Here is a 21444-nt window from a genome sequence, read left to right as displayed (position 1 = left end):
CCCTGTCTAAATGTTGACCTGATACTCCACCCCCCCAAATGTTGACCTGATACCCACCTGTCCTGTCTAAATGTTGACCTGATACTCCACCCCCCTGTCCTGTCTAAATGTTGACCTGATACTCCACCCCTGTCTAAATGTTGACCTGATACTCCACCCCCTGTCTAAATGTTGACCTGATACTCCACCCCCGTCTAAATGTTGACCTGATACTCCACACCCCTGTCCTGTCTAAATGTTGACCTGATACTCCACCCCCTGTCCTGTCTAAATGTTGACCTGATACTCCACCTGTCCTGTCTAAATGTTGACCTGATCTCCACCCCTGTCCTGTCTAAATGTTGACCTGATACTCCACCCCCTGTCCTGTCTAAATGTTGACCTGATACTCCACCTGTCCTGTCTAAATGTTGACCTGATACTCCACCCCCTGTCTAAATGTTGACCTGATACTCCACCCCCCCTGTCCTGTCTAAATGTTGACCTATGACTCCACCCCCCTGTCATGTCTTATATTCCTGTGAACCAATAAGGAGCCCACTGATTGTCAGTTCTGGATGTGGGCTCTGACCACTGATGTCATTTGTGTGCTGTGATTCGTGCAGGTGCGTCTGCTGGGTGTGGTTTCTCAGGGCCAGCCCACCTTGGTCATCATGGAGCTGATGACTAAAGGAGATCTGAAGAGCCACCTGAGGTCACTACGGGCTAAAGATGTAAGTTACCTATCTGTCATCCTGACCCCTAACCTCTCATCCTGACCCCTACCACCTAGTCACCTGAGGTAACTTTGGGCTAAAGACTTAAGTTACTTACCCCTCCTCCTGTTCCCTCATCCTGACCCCTAACCCCTCATCCTAACCCCTAACCTCTCATCCTGACCCCTAACCCCTCATCCTAACCCCTCATCCTGACCCCTAACCCCTCCTCATGTTCCCTCATCCTGACCCCTAACCCCTCCTCCTGTTCCCTCATCCTGACCCCTCATCCTAACCCCTAACCCCTCATCCTAACCCCTAACCCCTCATCCTGACCCCTAACCCCTCCTCCTGTTCCCTCATCCTAACCCCCTAACCCTCATCCTGACCCCTAACCCCTCATCCTGACCCCTAACCCCTCCTCCTGTTCCCTCATCCTGACCCCTAACCCCTCATCCTAACCCCTAACCCCTCATCCTAACCCTAATCCTAACCCCTAACCCCTCATCCTGACCCTAACCCCTCATCCTAACCCCTAACCCCTCATCCTAACCCCTCATCCTGACCCCCTAACCCCTCCTCCTGTTCCCTCATCCTGACCCCTAACCCCTCATCCTAACCCCTCATCCTGACCCCTAACCCCTCCTCCTGTTCCCTCATCCTGACCCCTAACCCCTCATCCTGACCCCTAACCCCTCATCCTAACCCCTAACCCCTCATCCTGACCCCTACCGCCTGAGGTCACTAAAAATAATACAATTGTATTTATCACATGCTCCGAATACAACCTTACCTTGAAATGCTTACTTACAAGCCCTTAACCAACAATGCTGTTCAAGAAATAGTTAACTAAATATAATGTAGTCTGGGTGGCCATTAGTTGTTCAGCAGTCTTAAGGCTTGGGGTTAAGGAGCCTTTTGGACCTAGACATGGCGCTCCGGTACCGTGCTGTAGCAGAGAGAACAGTCTTGATCTTGGGTGACTGGAGTTTTCCAAAAATATGGGCCTTCCTCTGACACCGTCTAGTATAGAGGTACTGGGTGGTAGGGAGCCTGGTATAGAGGTCCTGGGTGGCAGGGAGCCTGGTATAGAGGTCCTGGGTGGCAGGGAGCCTGGTATAGAGGTCCTGGGTTGCTCACATTGGCTACGGAGAGCGTGATCACACAGTTGTCCGGGAACAGCTGGTGCTCTAATGCATGCTTCAGTGTTGCTTGCCTCGAAGCGAGAATAAAAAAGGCATTTAGCTGGTCTGGTTGGCACGCTTCACTGGGCAGCTCGCAGTTTCCCTTTGTAGTCCGTAATCGTTCCACATTCGACAAGCGTCAGCGGCAGGGTAGCCTAGTGGTTAGAGTGTAGAGGCGGCAGGGTAGCCTAGTGGTTAGAGTGTAGAGGTGGCAGGGTAGCCTAGTGGTTAGAGTGTAGAGGTGGTAGGGTAGCCTAGTGGTTAGAGTGTAGAGGTGGCAGGTAGCCTAGTGGTTAGAGTGTAGAGGTGGTAGGGTAGCCTAGTGGTTAGAGTGTAGAGGTGGCAGGTAGCCTAGTGGTTAGAGTGTAGAGGTGGTAGGGTAGCCTAGTGGTTAGAGTGTAGAGGTGGCAGGTAGCCTAGTGGTTAGAGTGTAGAGCGGCAGGGTAGCCTAGTGGTTAGAGTGTAGGGACGGCAGGGTAGCCTAGTGGTTAGAGTGTAGGGACGGCAGGGTAGCCTAGTGGTTAGAGTGTAGAGGCGGCAGGGTAGCCTAGTGGTTAGAGTGTAGAGGCGGCAGGGTAGCCTAGTGGTTAGAGTGTAGAGGCGGCAGGGTAGCCTAGTGGTTAGAGTGTAGAGGCGGCAGGGTAGCCTAGTGGTTAGAGTGTAGAGGCGGCAGGGTAGCCTAGTGGTTAGAGTGTAGAGGCGGCAGGGTAGCCTGATGGTTAGAGTGTAGTGGCGGCAGGGTAGCCTAGTGGTTAGAGTGTAGAGGCGGCAGGGTAGCCTAGTGGTTAGAGTGTAGAGGCGGCAGGGTAGCCTAGTGGTTAGAGTGTAGAGGCGGCAGGGTAGCCTAGTGGTTAGAGTGTAGAGGCGGCAGGGTAGCCTAGTGGTTAGAGCGTTGGACTAGTAACTGGAAGGTTGATCTATTTACCCTGAGCAGGAGGTATAGAGGATCTATTTACCCTGAGCAGGAGGTATAGAGAGGATTCATAAAGAGGTGTTATGTTACAGGGGCTGCAGGGTAGCCTAGTGGTTAGAGAGTTGGACTAGTAACCGGAAGGTTGCAAGTTCAAACCCCCGAGCTGACAAGGTACAAATCTGTCGTTCTGCCCCTGAACAGGCAGTTAACCCACTGTTCCTAGGCCGTCATTGAAAATAAGAATTTGTTCTTAACTGACTTGCCTAGTGACATAAAGGTAAAATAAAATAAATAAAATAGTAGGATTCAGTCTTAGTCCTGTATTGACTCTTTGCCTGTTTGGTGGTTCGTCTGAGGGCATAGCCGGATTTCTTATAAGCATCCGGATTAGTGTCCCGCTCCTTGAAAGCAGCAGCTTTCCGCACCGAGCTAAATGCTATGCTACAGGATTGTTTTGCTAACACAGACTGGAATATGTTCTGGGATTCATCCAATGGCATTGAGGAGTACACCACATCAGTCACTGGCTTCATCAATAAGTGCATTGATGATGTTGTGACCGTACGTACATATCCCAACCAGAAGCCATGGATTACAGGCGGATGTTGCCTGTAATCCATGGCTTCTGGTTGGGATATGTACGTACGGTCACTGGGGACAACATCATCAATGCACTTATTTAGCTCGGTGCGGATGTTGCCTGTTGCCTTTAACCTACCTGGTTAAATAAAGGTGTTCTCAACTAGCCTACCTGGTTAAATAAAGGTGTTCTCAACTAGCCTACCTGGTTAAATAAAGGTGTTCTCAACTGGCCTACCTGGTTAAATAAAGGTGTTCTCAACTGGCTTACCTGGTTAAATAAAGGTGTTCTCAACTAGCCTACCTGGTTAAATAAAGGTGTTCTCAACTAGCCTACCTGGTTAAATAAAGGTGTTCTCAACTAGCCTACCTGGTTAAATAAAGGTGTTCTCAACTAGCCTACCTGGTTAAATAAAGGTGTTCTCAACTGGCCTACCTGGTTAAATAAAGGGGTTCTCAACTAGCCTACCTGGTTAAATAAAGGTGTTCTCAACTGGCCTACCTGGTTAAATAAAGGGGTTCTCAACTAGCCTACCTGGTTAAATAAAGGTGTTCTCAACTGGCCTACCTGGTTAAATAAAGGTGATCTGGCCTACCTGGTTAAATAAAGGTCAATAAAAACAATGTAAAAGAAACTCTACCTCTGGTGAATAATATCTATCTATTTCTATCTATCTAATAATATCTCGAGACTTCCGTAATATTAGACATCGCGCACCAGCTGTAATTGACAAATAGACACACCCCCTCGTCTTACCAGACACACCCACCCTCGTCTTACCAGACACACACCCCCCCGTCTTACCAGACACACACCCCCCTCGTCTTACCAGACACACACCCCCCTCGTCTTACCAGACACACACCCCCCTCGTCTTACCAGACACACACCACCCCCTCGTCTTACCAGACACACACCACCCCTCGTCTTACCAGACACACACCCCCCCTCGTCTTACCAGACACACACCCCCCCTCGTCTTACCAGACTAAGCTGTTCTGTCCTGCTGATGCTGAAAACCCAGCACACTGAATATTATCCTTATCAGTGTCGTCATTCAGCCTCGGTGAAACATAAGATGTTTCAGTTTATGTCCTGTTGGTAGGATAATCTTGAACAGAGTTTATCCAGTTTATTCTCCAGTGATTGTACGTTCGCTAATAGAAAGGACGGTGGAGGCGGGTTACCCACTCGCTTACGAATCCTCACAAGGCCCCCTGAACTACACCCCCTGTATCTCCATCCTTATGAATCCTCACAAGGCCCCCTGACCTACATCCTTATGAATCCTCACAAGGCCCCCTGACCTACATCCTTACGAATCCTCACAAGGCCCCCTGACCTACATCCTTATGAATCCTCACAAGGCCCCCTGACCTACATCCCCCTGTATCTCCATCCTTACGAATCCTCACAAGGCCCCCTGACCTACACCCCCTGTATCTCCATCCTTATGAATCCTCACAAGGCCCCCTGACCTACATCCCCCTGTATCTCCATCCTTATGAATCCTCACAAGGCCCCCTGAACTACATCCCCTGTATCTCCATCCTTATGAATCCTCACAAGGCCCCCTGACCTACATCCCCCTGTATCTCCATCCTTATGAATCCTCACAAGGCCCCCTGACCTACATCCTTACGAATCCTCACAAGGCCCCTGACCTACACCCCTGTATCTACATCCTTATGAATCCTCACAAGGCCCCTGAACTACATCCCCTGTATCTCCATCCTTATGAATCCTCACAAGGCCCCCTGACCTACATCCCCCTGTATCTCCATCCTTATGAATCCTCACAAGGCCCCTGACCTACATCCTTATGAATCCTCACAAGGCCCCTGACCTACATCCTTATGAATCCTCACAAGGCCCCTGACCTACATCCCCCTGTATCTACATCCTTATGAATCCTCACAAGGCCCCCTGAACTACATCCCCTGTATCTCCATCCTTATGAATCCTCACAAGGCCCCTGACCTACATCCTTACCATCCTTACGAATCCTCACAAGGCCCCTGACCTCTCCATCTACACATCCTTATGAATCCTCACAAGGCCCCCTGAACTACATCCCCCTGTATCTCCATCCTTACGAATCCTCACAAGGCCCCTGAACTACATCCCCCTGTATCTCCATCCTTATGAATCCTCACAAGGCCCCTGAACTACATCCTTATGAATCCTCATGCAAAGGCCCCTGAACTACATCCCCTGTATCTCCATCCTTACGAATCCTCACAAGGCCCCTGAACTACATCCCCTGTATCTCCATCCTTATGAATCCTCACAAGGCCCCCTGTATCTCCATCCTTATGAATCCTCACAAGGCCCCTGAACTACATCCCTGTATGAATCCTCACAAGGCCCCCTGACCTACATCCCCCTGTATCTCCATCCTTATGAATCCTCACAAGGCCCCTGAACTACATCCCCTGTATCCTCACATCCCCTGAATCCTACATCCCCTGTATCTCCATCCTTATGAATCCTCACAAGGCCCCCTGAACTACATCCCTGTATCTCCATCCTTATGAATCCTCACAAGGCCCCTGACTGAACCTACAAGGCCCCTGACCTACATCCCCTGTATCTCCATCCTTATGAATCCTCACAAGGCCCCTGAATCCTCACAAGGCCCCCTGACCTTACATCCCTGTATCTCCATCCTTACGAATCCTCACAAGGCCCCTGACCTACATCCCCCTGTATCTCCATCCTTATGAATCCTCACAAGGCCCCTGAACTACATCCTTATGAATCCTCACAAGGCCCCTGAACTACATCCCCTGTATCTCCATCCTTATGAATCCTCACAAGGCCCCTGAACTACATCTCCATATGAATCCTCACAAGGCCCCTGAACTACATCCCCCTGTATCTCCATCCTTACGAATCCTCACAAGGCCCCTGAACTACATCCCTGTATCTCCATCCTTATGAATCCTCACAAGGCCCCTGTATCTCCATCTCCATCTATGAATCCTCACAAGGCCCCCTGAACTACATCCCCTGTATCTCCATCCTTATGAATCCTCACAAGGCCCCTGACCTACATCCCCTGTATCTCCATCCTTATGAATCCTCACAAGGCCCCTGACCTACATCCTTATGAATCCTCACAAGGCCCCTGACCTACATCCTTATGAATCCTCACAAGGCCCCTGACCTACATCCTTATGAATCTCTCACAAGGCCCCTGAACTACACCCCCTGTATCTCCATCCTTATGAATCCTCACAAGGCCCCTGAACTACATCCTTATGAATCCTCACAAGGCCCCCTGAACTACATCCCCTGTATCTCCATCCTTACGAATCCTCACAAGGCCCCTGAACTACATCCCCTGTATCTCCATCTTTATGAATCCTCACAAGGCCCCCTGAACTACATCCCCCTGTATCTCCATCCTTATGAATCCTCACAAGGCCCCCTGACCTACATCCTTATGAATCCTCACAAGGCCCCCTGACCTACATCCCCTGTATCTCCATCCCATTATGAATCCTCACAAGGCCCCTGAACTACATCCTTACGAATCCTCACAAGGCCCCTGACCTACATCCCTGTATCTCCATCCTTATGAATCCTCACAAGGCCCCCTGACCTACATCCCCCTGTATCTCCATCCCCCTGAATCCTCACAAGGCCCCTGAACTACATCCTTATGAATCCTCACAAGGCCCCTGACCTACACCCTGTATCTCCATCCTTATGAATCCTCACAAGGCCCCTGAACTACATCCTATATGAATCCTCACAAGGCCCCCTGACCTACACCCCCTGTATCTCCATCCTTATGAATCCTCACAAGGCCCCTGAACTACATCCCCCTGTATCTACATCCTTATGAATCCTCACAAGGCCCCTGAACTACATCCCCTGTATCTCCATCCTTATGAATCCTCACAAGGCCCGCTGAACTACATCCCCCTGTATCTCCATCCCTTATGAATCCTCACAAATCTTCACAAGGCCCCTGAACTACATCCCCCTGTATCTCCATCCTTATGAATCCTCACAAGGCCCCTGAACTACATCCCCCTGTATCTCCATCCTTATGAATCCTCACAAGGCCCCCCTGACCTACATCCTTATGAATCTTCACAAGGCCCCTGAACTACATCCCCTGTATCTCCATCTTTATGAATCCTCACAAGGCCCCTGAACTACATCCCCCTGTATCTCCATCCTTATGAATCCTCACAAGGCCCCTGACCTACATCCTATGAATCCTCACAAGGCCCCCTGAACTACATCCCCCTGTATCTCCATCCTTATGAATCCTCACAAGGCCCCTGACCTACATCCTTACAATCCTCCACAAGGCCCCCTGACCTACATCCCCTGTATCTCATCCTACATCACAGGCCCCTGAACTACATCCTTATGAATCCTCACAAGGCCCCTGACCTACATCCCCTGTATCTCCATCCTTATGAATCCTCACAAGGCCCCCTGATCTCCATCTACATCCTCCACAAATCCTCTACATCCTTATGAATCCTCCTGACCTACACACCCCCTGTATCTCCATCCTTATGAATCCTCACAAGGCCCCCTGAACTACATCCCCTGAACTACATCCTCACAAGGCCCCTGACCTACATGTATCTCCATCCTTATGAATCCTCACAAGGCCCCCTGACCTACATCCCCCTGTATCTCCATCCTTATGAATCCTCACAAGGCCCCTGACCTACATCCCCTGTATCTCCATCCTTATGAATCCTCACAAGGCCCCCTGACCTACATCCCCTGTATCTCCATCCTTATGAATCCTCACAAGGCCCCTGAACTACATCCCCTGTATCTCCATCCTTATGAATCCTCACAAGGCCCCTGAACTACATCCCCTGTATCTCCATCCTTATGAATCCTCACAAGGCCCCTGAACTACATCCCCTGTATCTCCATCCTTATGAATCCTCACAAGGCCCCTGAACTACATCCCCCTGTATCTCCATCCTTATGAATCCTCACAAGGCCCCCTGACCTACATCCTTATGAATCTTCACAAGGCCCCCTGACCTACATCCTTATGAATCCTCATCCCCTGACCTACATCCTTCTCACCTTAATCCTCACAAGGCCCCTGACCTGAATCCTCAAGGCCCCCTGACCTACATCCCCCTGTATCTCCATCCTTATGAATCCTCACAAGGCCCCTGACCTACATCCCCCTGTATCTCCATCCTTATGAATCCTCACAAGGCCCTGACCTACATCCCCCCTGTATCTCCATCCTTATGAATCCTCACAAGGTCCCCCTGACCTACATCCCCTGTATCTCCATCCTTATGAATCCTCACAAGGTCCCCTGACCTACATCCCCTGTATCTCCATCCTTATGAATCCTCACAAGGCCCCCTGAACTACATCCCCCTGGATCTCCATCCTTATGAATCCTCATAAGGCCCCCTGAACTACATCCCCCTGTATCTCCATCCTTATGAATCCTCACAAGGCCCCTGAACTACATCCCCTGTATCTCCATCCTTATGAATCCTCACAAGGCCCCCTGACCTACATCCTTCATGAATCCTCACAAGGCCCCTGACCTACATCCTTACCCTCACAAGGCCCCCTACATCCTTCCTTATGAATCCTCACAAGGCCCCTGACCTACATCCCCTGTATCTCCATCCTTATGAATCCTCACAAGGCCCCTGACCTACATCCCCCCTGTATCTCCATCCTTATGAATCCTCACAAGGCCCCTGACCTACATCCCCTGTATCTCCATCCTTATGAATCCTCACAAGGCCCCCTGACCTACATCCCCCTGTATCTCCATCCTTATGAATCCTCACAAGGTCCCCTGACCTACATCCCCCTGTATCTCCATCCTTATGAATCCTCACAAGGCCCCTGACCTACATCCCTGTATCCATCATTATGAATCCTCACAAGGCCCCTGACCTACATCCCCTGGATCTCCATCCTTATGAATCCTCACAAGGCCCCCTGACCTACATCCCCTGGATCTCCATCCTTATGAATCTTCACAAGGCCCCTGACCTACATCCCCCTGTATCTCCATCCTTATGAATCCTCACAAGGCCCCTGACCTACATCCTGAATCCTCACAAGGCCCCTGACCTACACCCCCTGTATCTACATCCTTATGAATCCTCACAAGGCCCCCTGACCTACATCCTTATGAATCCTCACAAGGCCCCCTGACCTACATCCCCTGTATCTCCATCCTTATGAATCCTCACAAGGCCCCTGACCTACATCCTTATGAATCCTCACAAGGCCCCTGACCTACATCCTTATGAATCCTCACAAGGCCTCCTGAACTACATCCCCCTGTATCTCCATCCTATGAATCCTCACAAGGCCCCTGACCTACATCCCCTGTATCTCCATCCTTATGAATCCTCACAAGGCCCCCTGAACTACATCCTTATGAATCCTCACAAAGGCCCCTGACCTACATCCCCTGTATCTCCATCCTTATGAATCCTCACAAGGCCCCTGACCTACATCCTTACGAATCCTCACAAGGCCCCTGAACTACATCCCCTGGATCTCCATCCTTACGAATCCTCACAAGGCCCTGACCTACATCCTTATGAATCCTCACAAGGCCCCCTGACCTACATCCCCTGGATCTCCATCCTTATGAATCCTCACAAGGCCCCCTGACCTACATCCCCTGAATCTCCATCCTTACGAATCCTCACAAGGCCCCCTGAACTACATCCTTATGAATCCTCACAAGGCCCCCTGAACTACATCCCCTGGATCTCCATCTTTTCACAAGGCCCCTGAACTTCCCTGGATCTCCATCTTTTCTTCACGCGAGTGACAGGGATTTGGGCCTGGTCTGGGAGAAACAGTATATCCTTCACGTCCGACTCATTAAATTAAAGATCTTTGTCCAGTTTGAGGTGAGTAATTACTGTTCTGCTATCCAGAAGCTCTTTCCGGTCTTACGAGACGGTAGCATCAACATTATGTACACAATAAGTTACAAACAATGAGAAAACACACACAATGTGTTAGGAGCCTGTAAACCGGCAGCCATCCCCTCCGACGCCATTGCGTGACAGGCCCTTACGTTACCTAGCCCTACTCTACACCCTTCAATACCTCATCCGATCTCCCGACCTGAACCTTCCTACTCTGTCCTCTACCGTACCCACCTCAGCTCCCACATGGACTCTAACCTTCTCTCTCTCCTCTCTCTCTCCTCCCCTACAGCCCTACAGTCTCAACCTTCCTCCTCTGAAGGAGATTATTCAGATGGACTCTAACCTTCTCTCTCTCCTCTCCTCTCTCCTCCCCTACAGCCGTCCCAGTCCTACAGTCTCAACCTCCCTCCTCTAAAGGAGATTATTCAGATGGACTCTAACCTCCTCTCTCCTCCCCTACAGCCGTCCCAGTCCTACAGTCTCAACCTCCCTCCTCTGAAGGAGATTATTCAGATGGACTCTAACCTCCTCTCTCCCCTACAGCCGTCCCAGTCCTACAGTCTCAACCTCCCTCCTCTGAAGGAGATTATTCAGATGGACTCTAACCTCCTCTCTCTCCTCTCTCCTCCCCCCTACAGCCGTCCCAGTCCTACAGTCTCAACCTCCCTCCTCTAAGGAGATTATTCAGATGGACTCTAACCTCCTCTCTCTCCTCTCTCTCCTCCTACAGCCGTCCCAGTCCTACAGTCTCAACCTCCCTCCTCTGAAGGAGATTATTCAGATGGACTCTAACCTCCTCCTCTCTCCTCCCCCTACAGCCGTCCCAGTCCTACAGTCTCAACCTCCTCCTCTGAAGGAGATTATTCAGATGGACTCTAACCTCCTCTCTCTCCTCTCCTCCTCCCCTACAGCCGTCCCAGTCCTACAGTCTCAACCTCCCTCCTCTAAAGGAGATTATTCAGATGGACTCTAACCTCCTCTCTCTCCTCCTCTCCTCCTGACAGCCGTCCCAGTCCTACAGTCTCAACCTCCCTCCTCTAAAGGAGATTATTCAGATGGACTCTAACCTCCTCTCTCCTCCTGACAGCCGTCCCAGTCCTACAGTCTCAACCTCCCTCCTCTGAAGGAGATTATTCAGATGGACTCTAACCTCCTCTCTCTCCTCTCTCTCCTCCCTACAGCCGTCCCAGTCCTACAGTCTCAACCTCCCTCCTCTAAAGGAGATTATTCAGATGGACTCTAACCTCCTCTCTCTCTCCTCCCCTGACAGCCGTCCCAGTCCTACAGTCTCAACCTCCCTCCTCTAAAGGAGATTATTCAGATGGACTCTAACCTCCTCTCTCTCCTCTCTCCCTCCCCTACAGCCGTCCCAGTCCTACAGTCTCAACCTCCCTCCTCTAAAGGAGATTATTCAGATGGACTCTAACCTCCTCTCTCTCCTCCCCTACAGCCGTCCCAGTCCTCAGTCTCAACCTCCCTCCTCTAAAGGAGATTATTCAGATGGACTCTAACCTCCTCTCTCCTCCTGTCCCAGTCCTACAGTCTCAACCTCCCTCCTCTAAAGGAGATTATTCAGATGGACTCTAACCTCCTCTCTCTCCTCCTGACAGCCGTCCCAGTCCTACAGTCTCAACCTCCCTCCTCTAAGGAGATTATTCAGATGGACTCTAACCTCCTCTCTCTCCTCCCCTACAGCCGTCCCAGTCCTACAGTCTCAACCTCCCTCCTCTAAAGGAGATTATTCAGATGGACTCTAACCTCCTCTCTCCTCCCCTACAGCCGTCCCAGTCCTACAGTCTCAACCTCCCTCCTCTAAAGGAGATTATTCAGATGGACTCTAACCTCCTCTCTCCTCCCCTACAGCCGTCCCAGTCCTACAGTCTCAACCTCCCTCCTCTAAAGGAGATTATTCAGATGGACTCCAACCTCCTCTCTCTCCTCTCTCTCCTCCCCTACAGCCGTCCCAGTCCTACAGTCTCAACCTCCCTCCTCTGAAGGAGATTATTCAGATGGCTGGGCAGATAGCTGACGGGATGTCTTATCTCAACGCTAACAAGTTTGTCCACAGAGACCTGGCCGCCAGGAACTGTATGGTGGCAGACGACTACACCGTCAAGATAGGTGGTAAGAACAGACAGACTTCCTACTAAAGAATTACAATTTAATCAGACTTGTAATTTAGCCTCGTATGTTGATGTGAACAGTGTTCTTCTACATGCATGTTAAGTCATTCCCCCCGTCTTCCCTGCGTGTGAGTAGATTTTGGTATGACCAGAGACATCTATGAGACAGACTACTACCGTAAAGGAGGAAAGGGGTTGCTGCCGGTCGATGGATGTCCCCGAGTCCCTTAAAGATGGAGTGTTCACCACCACCTCGGATGTCTGGTAACTGCACCGTTCAACCATTCACCTTCTCATTTCAATGAGGATGGAGCCATTTATTTCACTTCCAGGAGGGACTACGTTTAAAAGGAATGGAGCCTGAACCCCTCTCTCCATTTGTCCCCTCTTGGGAAGCCATTTAGCCTGATGTTTTGAGAGGGAGTGAACACAAGTCCCATTCAGCTTCTGTCTGTCTGTTTAAAGCAGAGCTGGCCAGTAGGTCTCACTACCGTTTATATAAACAGTACACTACTACAGCACACTACTACAGCACACTACAGTAGATATCTCTTCTCTACATTACTCCTCCTCCAGTAACTCCTCTACATTACTCCTCTCCTCCAGTAACGCCTCTATATTACTCCTCTCCTCCAGTAACTCTTTTACATTACTCCTCTCCTCCAGCAACTCCTCTACATTACTCCTCTCCTCCAGCAACTCCTCTACATTACTCCTCTACATTACTCCTCTCCTCCAGTAACTTCTCTCATTACTCCTCTCCTCCAGTAACTCCTCTACATTACTAGTAACGCCTCTACATTACTCCTCTCCTCCAGTAACTTCTCTACATTACTCCTCTCCTCCAGTAACTCCTCTACATTACTCCTCTCCTCCAGTAACGCCTCTATATTACTCTTCTCCTCCAGTAACTCTTTTACATTACTCCTCTCCTCCAGTAACGCCTCTATATTACTCCTCTCCTCCAGTAACTCCTCTATATTACTCCTCTCCTCCAGCAACTCCTCTACATTACTCCTCTCCTCCAGTAACTCCTCTATATTACTTCTCTCCTCCAGTAACTTCTCTATATTACTCCTCTCCTCCAGTAACTCCTCTCCTCTAGTAACTCCTCTATATTACTCCTCTCCTCTAGTAACTCCTCTATATTACTCCTCTCCTCCAGCAACTCCTCTACATTACTCCTCTCCTCCAGCAACTCCTCTACATTACTCCTCTCCTCCAGTAACTCCTCTATATTACTCCTCTCCTCCAGTAACTCCTCTATATTACTCCTCTCCTCCAGTAACTCCTCTATATTACTCCTCTCCTCCAGCAACTCCTCTACATTACTCCTCTCCTCCAGTAACTCCTCTATATTACTTCTCTCCTCCAGTAACTCCTCTACATTACTCCTCTCCTCCAGTAACTCCTCTCCTCTACAATACTCCTCTACATTACTCCTCTCCTCCAGTTACTCCTCTACCTTACTCCTCTCCTCCAGTAACTCCTCTACATTACTCCTCTCCTCCAGTAACTCCTCTACATTACTCCTCTCCTCCAGTAACTCTTCTCCTCTAGTAACTCCTCTACATTACTCCTCTCCTCCAGCAACTCCTCTACATTACTCCTCTCCTCCAGTAACTCCTCTATATTACTCCTCTCCTCCAGTAACTCCTCTACATTACTCCTCTCCTCCAGTAACTCCTCTCCTCCAGTAACTCCTCTACATTACTCCTCTCCTCCAGCAACTCCTCTACATTACTCCTCTACATTACTCCTCTCCTCTAGTAACTCCTCTATATCTGATCACACACACACACACACATAGGATCTTGGTGTGTAGGGTCAGGGTGTATAGAGTCATGGTTTATAGCATGTGTAGTGCTATGGTGCATAGGGTCATGGTGTGTAGGGTTTATAGGGTGTATAGGGTGTATAGGGTCAATGTGTATAGGGTCATGGTGTGTAGTGTCAGGGTGTATTGGGTGTGTATAGGGTGTGTAGGGTGTATAGGGTCATGGTGTATAGGGTCATGGTGTATAGGGTCATGGTGTATAGGGTCATGGTGTATAGGGTCATGGTGTGTAGCGTGTATAGGGTCAGGGTGTGTAGGGTGTATAGGGTCATGGTGTGTAGCGTGTATAGGGTCAGGGTGTGTAGGGTGTATAGGGTCAGGGTGTGTAGCGTGTATAGGGTCAGGGAGTATAGGGTCAGGGTGTATAGGGTCAGGGTGTGTAGGGAGTATAGGGTCAGGGTGTGTAGGGTCATGGTGTGTAGGGTGTATAGGGTCAGGGTGTGTAGGGTGTATAGGGTCAGGGTGTGTAGGGTCATGGTGTATAGGGTCAGGGTGTGTAGGGTGTATAGGGTCAGGGTGTGTAAGGTCATGGTGTGTAGGGTATATAGGGTCAGGGTGTGTAGGGTCATGGTGTATAGGGTCATGGTGTGTAGGGTGTATAGGGTCAGGGTGTGTAGGGTCATGGTGTATAGGGTCATGGTGTGTAGGGTGTATAGGGTCAGGGTGTGTAGGGTCATGGTGTATAGGGTCAGGGTGTGTAGGGTCATGGTGTATAGGGTCAGGGTGTGTAGGGTGTATAGGGTCATGGTGTGTAGCGTGTATAGGGTCATGGCGTGTATAGGGTCAGGGTGTATAGTGTCATGGTGTGTAGGGTCAGGGTGTATAGTGTCATGGTGTATAGGGTGTATAGGGTCAGGGTGTATAGTGTCATGGTGTATAGGGTGTATAGTGTCATGGTGTGTAGGGTCATGGTGTGTAGTGTCATGGTGTATAGGGTATATAGTGTCATAGTGTTTAGGTGTATAGGGTCAGGGTGTATAGTGTCATGGTGTATAGGGTATATAGTGTCATGGGTGTATAGGGTCAGTGTGTTTAGGTATGTAGGGTTAGGGTGTATAGTTTCAGGGTATGTAGGGTTACGGGTTTCAGGGTATATAGGGTCTGGATGTGTAGGGTCATGGTGTGTAGGGTGTATAGGGTCATGGTGTATAGGGTGTATAGGGTCATGGTGTGTAGGGTCAGGGTGTGTAGGGTGTATAGGGTTATGGTGTGTAGGGTCAGGGTGTATAGGGTGTATAGGGTCAGGGTGTGTAGGGTGTATAGTGTCATGGTGTGTAGGGTGTATAGGGTCAAGGTGTATAGGGTTATGGTGTGTAGGGTCAGGGTGTATAGTGTCATGGTGTATAGGGTTCATAGTGTCAGGGTGTATAGGGTCATGGTGTATAGTGTCAGGGTATGTAGGTCATGGTGTATAGGGTCAGGGTGTATAGGGCAGGGTGTATAGTGTCAGGGTGTATAGGGTGTATAGTGTCAGGGTGTATAGGGTGTATAGTGTCAGGGTGTATAGGGTGTATAGTGTCAGGGTGTATAGTGTCAGGGTGTATAGGGTCAGGGTGTATAGTGTCAGGGTGTATAGGGTGTATAGTGTCAGGGTGTATAGGGTGTATAGTGTCAGGGTGTATAGTGTCAGGGTGTATAGGGTGTATAGTGTCAGGGTGTATAGGGTGTATAGTGTCAGGGTGTATAGGGTGTATAGTGTCAGGGTGTATAGTGTCAGGGTGTATAGGGTCAGGGTGTGTAGATCTAGGGTGTATAGGGTCAGGGTGTGTAGGGTGTATAATCCTGTCTCCTCTCTCTCTGCAGGTCTTTTGGGGTGGTGTTATGGGAGATAGCCACACTAGCAGAGCAGCCCTACCAGGGGATGTCTAATGAGCAGGTTCTGCGCTTCGTTATGGACGGAGGACTGCTGGACAAACCAGACAACTGCCCTGACATGCTGTGAGTTACTCACACCTGGGTGTCCGTTAGCCCGGTATACCATGACCCTACCCGGAGTTACACACACACACACCTGGGTGTCCGTTATGGACGGAGGACTGCTAGACAAACCAGACAACTGCCCTGACATGCTGTGAGTTACTCACACCTGGGTGTCCGTTAGCCCGGTATACCATGACCCTACCCGGAGTTACACACACACACACACACCTGGGTGTCCGTTATGGACGGAGGACTGCTAGACAAACCAGACAACTGCCCTGACATGCTGTGAGTTACACACACACACACCTGGGTGTCCGTTAGCCCGGTATACCATGACCCTACCCGGAGTTACACACACACACACCTGGGTGTCCGTTATGGACGGAGGACTGCTAGACAAACCAGACAACTGCCCTGACATGCTGTGAGTTACACACACACACACCTGGGTGTCCGTTAGCCCGGTATACCATGACCCTACCCGGAGTTACACACACACACACACACACACCTGGGTGTCCGTTAGCCCGGTATACCATGACCCTACCCGGTATATCTGGGTTTTTGCCCTGGAAAAGCCGATAAATAAAATTGGTGCTGGCCAATTGTCCAGGGGAAGAAAAATCCTTTTGCGAAATAATGCTTTTTAGTCTTTTGATGGAAATACCATACGATGGAAATATATTTGACCGGTCAGGCTTATCGGTATGTAGGTTACTTTGCATAATTTTGTGAAATTAGATTGGTGCGTGTGTACAGTATATTCCTTGGACCACCTCCTCCTCTCCCTGGACTACCTCCTCCTCCTGTTAGGTTTCAGCAGCTTGGGGCTCTGCCAGTCCGGTAGTCTGTTCAGCCTGTTAGGTTTCAGCAGCTGTGGGGCTCTGCCAGTCAGCTTGGGGCTCTGCCAGTCCTGTTCAGCCTGTTAGGTTTCAGCAGTGTGGGGCTGCCAGTCAGCCTGTTAGGTTTCAGCAGTGTGGGGCTCTGCCAGTCCGGTAGCCTGTTAGGTTTCAGCAGCTTGGGGCTCTGCCAGTCTGGTAGCCTGTTCAGCCTGTTAGGTTTCAGCAGCTTGGGGCTCTGCCAGTCAGCTTGGGGCTCTGCCTGTCTGTTCAGCCTGTTAGGTCTCATCAGATTGGGGCTCTGCTCTATTGACTGGAGGCTGTAATGTCTAGTATACTGCCATCTATTGACTGGAGGCTGTAATGTCTAGTATACTGCCATCTATTGACTGGAGGATGTAATGTCTAATATACTGCCATCTATTGACTGGAGGATGTAATGTCTAGTATACTGCCATCTATTGACTGGAGGATGTAATGTCTAGTATACTGCCATCTATTGACTGGAGGATGTAATGTCTAGTATACTGCCATCTATTGACTGGAGGCTGTAATGTCTAGTATACTGCCATCTATTGATTGGAGGATGTAATGTCTAGTATACTGCCATCTATTGACTGGAGGCTGTAATGTCTAGTATACTGCCATCTATTGACTGGAGGATGTAATGTCTAGTATACTGCCATCTATTGACTGGAGGATGTAATGTCTAGTATACTGCCATCTATTGACTGGAGGGGGAAATATAACATCACTTTAAATGCTTCACAAACAACCCTATCTGGAAAACAAGTGTTACTGTGTACACACACACACACACACACACACACACTGGTGTGGACATGTATAGATATGGAACGTGAACTGTTTTGGTGCTTGAATTGAAAGAACTACTGCCTGCACCCATTATCTAACTTCTCTCTCTCTCTCTCCTACCAGGTTTGAGTTAATGTGTTGGCAGTACAACCCATTAGATAATATCTAACTTCTCTCTCTCTCTCTCCTACCAGGTTTGAGTTAATGTGTTGGCAGTACAACCCATTAGATAATATCTAACTTCTCTCTCTCTCTCTCCTACCAGGTTTGAGTTAATGCGAATGTGTTGGCAGTACAACCCTAAGATGCGTCCGTCGTTTCTGGAGATCATTAACAGCATCAAGGAGGAGCTGGCGCCACCGTTCAGAGAGATGAGTTTCTTTTACAGCGAAGAGAACAAGCTGCCAGACACAGAGGAGTTAGACATGGAGGTAGAGAACATGAAGAATGTTCCTTTAGGCCCAGCTGCCTCTTCACGGCCCCCCATCCCCTGCCCCCCCACCAGCTCCGGGTCCGCCCTGCCCAACCAGCCCCCTCCTCCCCCCTCCCAACAGACATCAGCCTCCACGGCCCCCGACGGTCCATTAACGCTGGGCTCCACCCCCCCTTCAGCCCCGTCCTCTGGGCAGGTTCAGCCCCAGGCTCCCTCGTCCCCCTGCTCCCCAGCCCCTCGGGGCCACCAGCCAGGCCTGCTGCTCCCGAGTGGCCCCTGGCCCCTCCTCAGCCCAGAGCTCAGGGGCTTCAGGACAGGTGGAGTCCAACGGCCCCGAGGCGGTCGCCCAGGTCCTGCTGCGACCAGCCTTCAATGACTCACCGCCCTACGCACACATGAACGGAGTGAGGAAGAAGGAACGTGCCATGCCCCTCCCACAGTCCTCGGCCTGCTGATCCTAGTGGACCTCTCTCCATCCCTCGTCCCTCTTTTCTAAAGAGCTTGGTGGACTCCTCTGTGGTGGGACTCCTCTGTGGTGGGACTCCTACTTTTTCATTCTGTTATTGTATTGACATTTCTATCAACTGCCTGATATAAAGCACCTCCTGCTGAGGCCTGCTGGGAGGACCCTGAACCACAACCTGAACAACGGTGTTTTTTACATATATTCCTTTAGGCCCAGCTACCTTTTATATATAAAACGCAAGTCCGTTGTTCAGGAAGGTTTCTGGTTACCACTACCAGTCAAAAGTTTGGACACACCTACTCATTCAAGGGTTTTTCTTAATGTTGACAACTTTTCTACCTTGTGGAATAATAGTGAAGACATCAAAACCAAAAAAAGCCCAAAAAGTGTTAAGCAAATCTTAAATATATTTGAGATTCTTCATGATAGCCACCCTTTTCCTTGATGACAGCTTTGCACTCTTGGCATTCTCTCAACCAGCTTCACCTGGAATGCTTTTCCAACAGTCTTGAAGGAGTTCCCACATATGCTGAGCACTTGTTGGCTGCTTTTCCTTCACTCTGTGGTCTAACTCATCCCAAACCATCTCAATTGGGTTGAGGTCGGGTGATTGTGGAGGCCAGGTCATCTGATGCAGCACTCCATCACTCTCCTTGGTCAAATATCCCTTACACAGCCTAGAGGTGTTTTGGGTCATTGTCCTGATGAAAAACAAATGATAGTCCCACTAAGCGCAAACCAGATGGGATGGTGTATCGCTGCAGAATACATCACACCACCTCCTCCATGCTTCACGGTGGGAACCACACATGCAGAGATCATCCGTTCACCTACTCTGCATCGCACAAAGACACGGCGGTTGGAACCAAAATCTCAAATTTATACACATCAGACCAAAGGACAGATTTCCACCGGTCTAATGTCCATTGGTCGTGTTTCTTGGCCCAAGCAAGTCTCTTCTTCCTATTGGTGTCCTTTAGTAGTGGTTTCAGCAATTCGACCATGAAGTCCTGATTCACAGTCTCCTCTAAACAGTTGATGTTGAGATGTGTCTGTTAGTGAGGCTGGTAACTCTAATGAACTTATCCTCTGCAGCTGAGGTAACTCTGGGTCTTCCTTTCCTGTGGCGGTCCTCATGATAACCAAATTCATCATAGCGCTTGATGGTGTTTGCAACTGCACTTGAAGAAACTTTCAAAGTTCTTGAAATGTTCCATATTGACTGACCTTCATGCCTTAAATTAATGATGGACTGTCGTTTCTCTTTGCTTATTTGAGCTGTTCTTGCCATAATATGGACTTGGTCTTTTACCAAATAGGGCTATCTTCTGTATGCCAACCCTACCTTGTCACAACACAACTGATTGGCTCAAACACACAACTGATTGGCTCAAACACACAACTGATTGGCTCAAACGCATTAAGAAGGAAAGAAATTCCACAAAATAACTTTTAACAAGGCACACCTGTTAATTGAAATGCATTCCAGGTGATTACCTCATGAAGCTGGTTGAGAGAATGCAAAGCTGTCATCAAGGCAAAAGGGTGGCTATTTGAAGAATCTCAAAATGAAAATATATTTTGGGGTTATGACATGATTCCATAGTTTAGATTTCTTCACTATTATTCTACAATGTAGAAAATAGTAAAAATAAAGGAAATCCCTGGAATGAGTAGGTGTTCTAAACTTTATATAGGTACTGAGATGGTACACTATATATACAGTGTGTTTTCTATTCGTTTTTCTAAATATCCCCAAATGGAGACAGCCTTTCAGAGTGATGGTTGGTTGGTTGGCTCACTGTGTAATATTGGGGGGCATTATTATTATTGTGAGGTAAAATGTTAAATCTTCTGTCTGAAGCCACGTCAACGACCACGGTCTGTCTCTGTGTCTGTGTTGTATATCAGTGTGGATGGACAGACATGATCCTCTCTGTTGGACTGGGACAAGATGGTCACCACCGATGATTAGTTGTCTGGTGTCGTCTTCTCCCTTTGTCTTGTCTGTGATTGACAGGAATCATTCTGACACTAGTGTAAACTACTTGTCTTGTCTGTGATTGACAGGAATCATTCTGACACTAGTGTAAACTACTTGTCGTCTCCCTTTGTCTTGTCTGTGATTGACAGGAATCATTCTGACACTAGTGTAAACTAAGTCTTCTCCCTTTGTCTTGTCTGTGATTGACAGGAATCATTCTGACACTAGTGTAAACTAAGTCTTCTCCCTTTGTCTTGTCTGTGATTGACAGGAATCATTCTGACACTAGTGTAAACTAAGTCTTCTCCCTTTGTCTTGTCTGTGATTGACAGGAATCATTCTGACACTAGTGTAAACTACTGGTCTTCTCCCTCTGTCTTGTCTGTGATTGACAGGAATCATTCTGACACTAGTGTAAACTAAGTCTTCTCCCTTTGTCTTGTCTGTGATTGACAGGAATCATTCTGACACTAGTGTAAACTAAGTCTTCTCCCTTTGTCTTGTCTGTGATTGACAGGAATCATTCTGACACTAGTGTAAACTAAGTCTTCTCCCTTTGTCTTGTCTGTGATTGACAGGAATCATTCTGACACTGTGTAAACCAAGTCTTCTCCTTTGTCTTGTTCCTCTGATTGACAGGAATCATTCTGACATTTGCATAAACTGCTTAGTCTCCTCTGACCTAGATGTATGACTAAATGATTTAGTTCATCTGAATGGATTGTTAT

The 21444-nt window shown here is 49.0% G+C and overlaps 1 pseudogene; it reads left to right on the top strand.

The window, feature by feature from the left end:
- The first annotated feature begins 505 nt into the window (after positions 1-505).
- LOC115124036 (insulin-like growth factor 1 receptor) lies at positions 506-21301 on the top strand (annotated as a pseudogene).
- The last annotated feature ends 143 nt before the right edge of the window (positions 21302-21444 follow it).

The sequence above is a fragment of the Oncorhynchus nerka genome, linkage group LG27, assembly GCF_034236695.1.
Source record: "Oncorhynchus nerka isolate Pitt River linkage group LG27, Oner_Uvic_2.0, whole genome shotgun sequence".
Taxonomy (NCBI): Eukaryota; Metazoa; Chordata; class Actinopteri; order Salmoniformes; family Salmonidae; genus Oncorhynchus; species Oncorhynchus nerka.
The sequence above is the reverse complement of the archived record's forward strand: the minus strand, read 5'-3'. Positions and strand labels throughout refer to the sequence as shown.